Here is a 6,872-nt window from a genome sequence, read left to right on the forward strand (position 1 = left end):
ACCCACTAGACCCACAACTAACCATAATGAGCATTTTCCTTTCCAGAGCTGCCAGCTTCCGGAGATTAAAATCCTGTTCTGTGCTTCCTAGGCCGATGGCTAACAAGGGAGAGAAGGTTGGCAATCGACTCCGGACATAGGTCACCATTTGATTGAGAACACAGAGCCAAGGATTTTGAGCTCAACATTCAGACAGGAGAAACTGTCCACAGCTACTTTAAAAGGTCACCAGTCACCTGAGCTGCAGCTGTGGAAGCTGCTCTCCTCCCAAGTAGGAAGATCCCTGGTCCTTCCCAACGACAGGCCACAGCAATTGGAGTCTCACTCCCTCTTCAATTGTTTCCTAAAGACAACTCTACTGCCTTGTGCTGTCCATCCCACCAAAACAGACAGGGAGACTTAAAGTCAAACTTCTCAACTGCGGGTCTCAACTACAAATGAATGTCACAAAATGTATGGAGATAGCCCAAGGTTTCTGAACACTTAATAACCAGACTATTATCAAAAATCAAACACCTGATTCTAAGATGAGCCTGACAGAGTTATCTGGGTTGTATCCTGTGGCTTCACGGAAGCCTTCATTCTGCACACACAACTCACAACTTTGTACTGCACCTCTGGTCACACCACATATCCTCAGCAGATGCTACCTGAAACACCTCGGCTCAGATTATAGGCCACTCTGTGCTATGAATCACAGTGTCTTGATTGTACAAAGTTCTCTGCTCTTACAGAAACAGAATGGCATGGTTACAGAAAATAAAGGCTCTTTTAGTATTAGCCTGCGGTCACCTTCAAATTGTAAGCATCATGAGTGCATCTTGGGGCTAGAATATGGCTCTGTGGGAAATGTGCTTGTTGAGCAAGCAGGAGGACAAGATTGGATCTCTGGAACCCACAGAAAAACTAGGCATGGTAGCACATTCCTAACACACAGCATTGGGGTGGGGAGGCAGGAGGATCTCATTAGCTGATCTGTATAGTCAAAACATAAAACTCCAGGCTCAGTGAGAGACCTTGCTCAGGAAAATAAGATGTTTGGGAGCTGGAGAGATGGCTTAGTAGTTAAGAGTGCATGCTGCTCTATCAGGGTAGAACTCTGGTTCCAGCACCCACACTGTGTGGATCACAAACGCCTGTGAGTCCAGCTCCCGGGATCCAAAGCCACCTTCTGGCAGCAGTAATGGCCCTTAATCCAGCTCCAGTCTCTGCTCTATCTGACGTAGCTGCAGCTACAGAGAGGTACAGGGCAAAGATCTGACGGCTGCCAGTCAAGGGGCAAAGCCACTCACCCTCACAGTAACAGCTTGGATCATTTAAAGGGAGAACAAGGTGCCCGTGAGATAGTTCAGGGGTAAAGATGCTCCATGCATTAGCCTGGGGATAGTACAGGGGTTAAAGTGTTGGATACGTTAGCCCAGGGACCCGAGTTATATCCTGGAACCTACATAAAGGTGGAAGGAGAGAACCCACCCCACAAAGCTGTCTGCTGACCTCCGCATGCATTCTGTGGCTCAGTCTTCCACAAACACACATTACAAATTCATACAATAACAAGTTCCTTTTAAATAAAATAAAACACAAAAACACTGAGATGTTTATAAGCAAGATCCAACACAAAATTATCATACTTTACCAGTAAATTCTATAGGACAGTTACTTAATGTGTGAGGGTTCTCTCGAAGAACAGATCTGATAGAGTGGGGGAGTGTGTACTGTGTGTGTGTGTGTGTGTGTGTGTGTGTGTGTGTGTGTGTATAAAGGGGATTTACTAGAATGGCTTACAGGCTTTGATCCAGTTAGTCCAACAATGACTGTGTACCAACACAAGATCCAAGTATCTAGTAGTTTTTTAGTCTGTGGGGCTGGATGTCTGAGCTGGTCTTCAGGATAGACTGGAGTCCCAAAGAAGCAGGCGCTAGAGCCAGTGGAAGAATGGATTGCCCGTGAAAGAGAAAGCAGGCAGGCTAAGAGAACAAGCTTCCTTCTTCCGTGTCCTTTATGTGGGCTGCCAGCTGAAGGTGTAGCCCCAGATTAAAGGTGGATCTTCCCATCTCAAAAGATCTAGACTAAACGTCTATCTTCCCACTTCAAAAGTGCTGGATTAAAAATAGCTCTTTCCACTTCAAGTTATATAATTATGAAAAAATCCCTCACTAGTAGACACACTGCACACTGCAATGGAAACTTGATTTGAGTATAGAATTGTTGTGGAATATTTGTTTAAGATGTGTTACATTTGGTTATGCTGTGAAAAATTTTCTTAAGGATGCAAAAATGTGTTGCATTCTTTTATGTTGCATTTCTTTAATTCTGTAAAGTTGCACTATTTTGCCTGTCTAAAACACCTGATTGTTCTAATAAAGAGCTGAGCAGCCAATAGCAAGTCAGGAGAGAGAAATGGGGGGGGGGGCTGCTAGGCAGAGAGAATAGGAGGAAGAGGAGAAGCCAGAAAAGGAAAAGGAGAGGAGGGTGCCAGGAGCCAGTCACCCAGCCACACAATCAGCCACAGAGTAGGAAGGAAAGAAAGGTATATAGACCAGAGGAAGGTAAAAGCCCAGAGGCAAAGGGTAAACAGCATAATTTAACTTAAGAAAAGTTGGCTAGAAACAAGTCAAGCTAAGGTCGGGCATTCATAAGTAAGAATAAATCTCTGTGTATTTATTTGGGAAATGGGCGGCATGCCTCCAAAGAGAAAGAGTAAAACAACAACAACCAAAAAAAAAAAACTACATAGATTTTATGAGACTGTCATAATTCAAACAAATGTGTAATGTGTTAAGTATTTTTAGCTATTTTTGTAATAATTTATTCCACAGCAACATCAAACTTATAGAGCAGGCAAGTGGGTAGACTCTGACTGACACTGTGAACTACTATGGAAGACTCATAAACATCACTGCAGGCTAAGAAGGGGTCATGAGTTCTGTTGCTAGGAATTGGGGGCAGGGGCAGAGCCATAGACTGCAGGATTGAAAACAAACAGAGGACTGCCAAAGGACGCTCACTACGAGGCCTTTGCTTTGGGGGCTCAGGAAAGAACTGATTTGGAATATCTCCACGCTAAATGCAGCACAGTGCCGATAGTAAGTATTTTTACAGGGCTGTGGAGATAGTTTAGGAGTTAAGAGTGCTTGCTGTTCTGTCAGATGACTCAAGTTTGGTTCCCAGTATCTACTCTGGGCAGTTCACAGCCAAAGGTAACCACAGCTCCAGGGGATCTAATGTCCTCTTCTGGTCTCTCAGGTCACCCACAAATGTGTACACACACACACACACACACACACACACAGTAATTACGATACTATAAAATGCTATACTGTACTGTACATGTGTTAAGAAATAAAAACTTGTTTGTAGGGCTGGAGAGATGGCTCAGAGGTTAAGAGCACTGGCTGCTCTTCTGTAGGTCCTGAGTTTTATTCCCAGCAACCACATGGTGGCTCACAACCATCTGTAATGAGTTCTGGTGTCCTCTTCTAGCCGGCAGGCATACATGGAGGCTGAACACTGTGTACATAATAAATAAATCTTTTTTTTAAAAAAAAAACTTGTTTGTATTACAAACAAAAATAGGCACGCATATGAGGTGATGGACAAATTAATTAAATGGATTGTGAAATCACCATGTATGTGTGTGTATCATATAACACATTGTATATTTAATTTTGATTTTTTAATATTTTCACTTACTTTTATGGAGTGTATGTATATGTGGGTAGGGTTATGCATTCCATGGTCCATGTATTAAAGTCAAAGAATAACTTCAGGTAACCAGTTCTCATTCAGCCATGAAGGCACCAGGGCTCAGACTCAGATTGTCATAGTTTGGTGGGAGATGCCTTTACCTGCTAAGCCATCTCCCTGGCCCTGGTGGTAGGGTTTTGTTGTTGGGTGGTTTTGGTTGCTATATTTTGTTTGTTTTTTTTTTGTAGATTTCTTTTTTAGGCAGGGTGTCAAGCAGCCCAGATGAATTTCAAATTTACTATGTAGCCAAGGATGACCTTGAATTTCAGTTGCTTCTGCCTCCCTCTTCCAAGTGCTGGAATCACAGACGTGTGAATCAATCATGTACAATTTTTATTAGTCAACTGTACTTCAACAAAGCTAATGGAAAAAAATGTAATGCAAGGGTCAAAAACCACTGGGAATTGGTAGAAAACAAAATTTCCACAGTCTAATGCACTCTAAGCAGGTGCACACTCTGAATTTGGATCCTTCGAAAATGCATTTGGAACTTACATGTATTTGAAGACGAGTAATGGAAAGGGCAGAGCTCTAATGGCTGGGATTCATGTTGTGTGGTTTTCTGACACAGGGTCTATGTAGTCTTGGCTGTCATGTAAAATAGATTTTTAGAGAAAATAGAACAATAACCTACCAGTTATTTCATGCCTATTAAAGCAAATCACCTTTCTTGAAGTATTAAATGTAATTAACCGGGTATTAAATTGGCATGCATTTAGATTAAATCTCTTATATTTATTTTTTACAAAGATATTACAAGAAAAGTTGTATGAATTTTCTGATGTTTTTAGAGGAACTTGAGTCTATACATCAGAAAAACTTTTGACCACATTAAAATAATTCTACTTCTAGTGCCACAATATTTTGAAGAATTTTTTTCCTGAACACTTTTTATCTCAAAAATAATCCTTATTGGACTGGAGAGGTGGCTCAGTGCCTAAGAGGACTTGCTGCTCTTGCAGAGAGCTCCAGTTTGGATCCCAACATTCACACCAGGCAGCTCACAACCACCTGTAACTCCAGCTCCAAAGGACCCTGCACTCTCTCTGGCCTCTGTGGGTACCAGACACATGTACATAATCACATAATACAGCCTTTAAATATTTAAAAACAGAACATTTATTCAGTTTGGTTGTTTATTTCCTTTTGAGACAGAATCTCAATAGACAAGAGCAGCCCTGAATTTGAGAGATGGATCATCCTCCCCGAATGCAGAGATTAAACTGGTGTGGTGTGGTGGCTCAGGCCTTTAATCCCAGCACTCGAAGCATGCAGATCTCTTGAGTTTGAGGTCAGCATGGTCTACAGAACAAGTTCCAGGACAGACAGGTCTACACAGATAAACCATGTCTCCAAACAAAACGAAACAAAAACAAAAACTAAAGGGGGTATTAAAAATTATTTGTGTACATATTATTTTAGTAATTTTTTAAAAGGACTTCTAAATTCAGATCCCAGCCCATATGTCAGGAAGCTCACAACTTCCTGGAACCCTGACTCTAGCAGTTCAAGTTCCATGTTTGGCAGACACACACACACACACACACACACACACACAAAGATAAAAATGCTGACTAAACAAAAAACAATGTGTTTGCAAGCTAGGCTCCACCCCTTGAGTTTGAGCAATCCTTGCAGTTCAGCTTGTGAAAGTTCTATCATCTTATTTAAATTCTTATAGAAATCCCACTGTTTCTATATTTTACAGAAGAGGAAGCTCGGGCTTAGAGGTTATAGAGTTTCTGTAATGTCAGGATGCCACTAACAGCTGAGCCAAGTCTCCCTGACTCCACCCTGCTGAGAACCCCTCAATCAAAACAGGAACGCCCACGGCAGAGTGCGGTTCTTACCTCCATCCCCAGCAATCTCCAGGCTCCGCGATGAGCCTCACCGCTCAGCAGTTGGTGTCCAGTAGAGACACCTGCAAGGCACACCTGCAGGCGACACCTGCCTGCCCCCTGCGCCTGCTTGGACGCTGGTGATTCAGCGCCTTTCCCTCCCGGGTTACCAGGGCGACGCACACGCACACGCACACAGGGCCCTAGGGATGGCCTGTACTGCAGCCTGCATTACTAAGCAGAGGGACTTCTGTGTTTGTTTCCCTACTCTGGTCCACCTCCCCACCTCTTCCCGGTCATGGTTCCAAAATGTTGAGGGGTTGGACAAGTCTTCCAGGAAAATGCTCTGTCCGGGCAACACACAACTGCCTAGCGCAGACTCCTCCAAGTCAAGTCACCCGGCTTTTTAAGACTTGTTTTCTGCCTAGCCTTTGAGAGTTCCGCCCAACCTCAACGTAATTTATTTTCCTGGTTTTGAGTACTTTCTGACCAAGGATGGAAACCTGAGCCCACGTCGACACAGACCAATTCTGTACTTTGCAAGGTTAAAAGGATGCCGGGTGCATTTTGAGTCATGTGTCCTCTAGTGAGAATCTGAGCCAGAGGAAAAGGGTGGAGCACTATTCCTTTTATTTTAATACTATAATAAGGACATCAAAATATCTAGGTACTAGTAAGGAGGAGCAGAAGGGGTGGGTGGATTATTCCTTACACTTTCCATCATCGTGGTTTAATGACAGAGCTGCACACCGGGGGGGGGGGCCTCCATTGGCACCTTTGTGGAGACACCTCAGACAAGTCACAAACCTGCTCAATGTTTTCTGTTACCAAACGGAGATTGACCCAGGAGCAGTAGTACACTAGTAATACCAGAACGCATGAGGATGAGGTGGGAGAAGGGCTACACAATGACATTGTTTCAAACAATAATTAAAAAGTCAGACATGGTGAGGCAGTCAGGATGATCACCGAGTCTGAAGCTACCCTGGTGCATCTAGCAAGTTCTAGGCCAGGCCAGGCTATGGGAAGGTGAGGTGAGAAGGCTCAGCGAGTAAGTGCACTCATTTTACCAAGCCTGATGACCTAAGTCAGATCCCTGAGACCTATATAAAAATGGAAATGATTCCACAAACTGCCCTCAGGCTTCCACGTACACTTAAAGACATCGCACATTTAAAAGCACCATATAGGAAGAAAGTGGGAACTAATGGAGATAATGAACCATTTAGAAGGTGGGGGAGAGTGGGTGTGTAAGATTGAGGAAGGTGCAACCTTTAATCTCAGCTC

The sequence above is a fragment of the Microtus pennsylvanicus genome, chromosome 4, assembly GCF_037038515.1.
Source record: "Microtus pennsylvanicus isolate mMicPen1 chromosome 4, mMicPen1.hap1, whole genome shotgun sequence".
In the NCBI taxonomy this organism is placed as follows: domain Eukaryota; kingdom Metazoa; phylum Chordata; class Mammalia; order Rodentia; family Cricetidae; genus Microtus; species Microtus pennsylvanicus.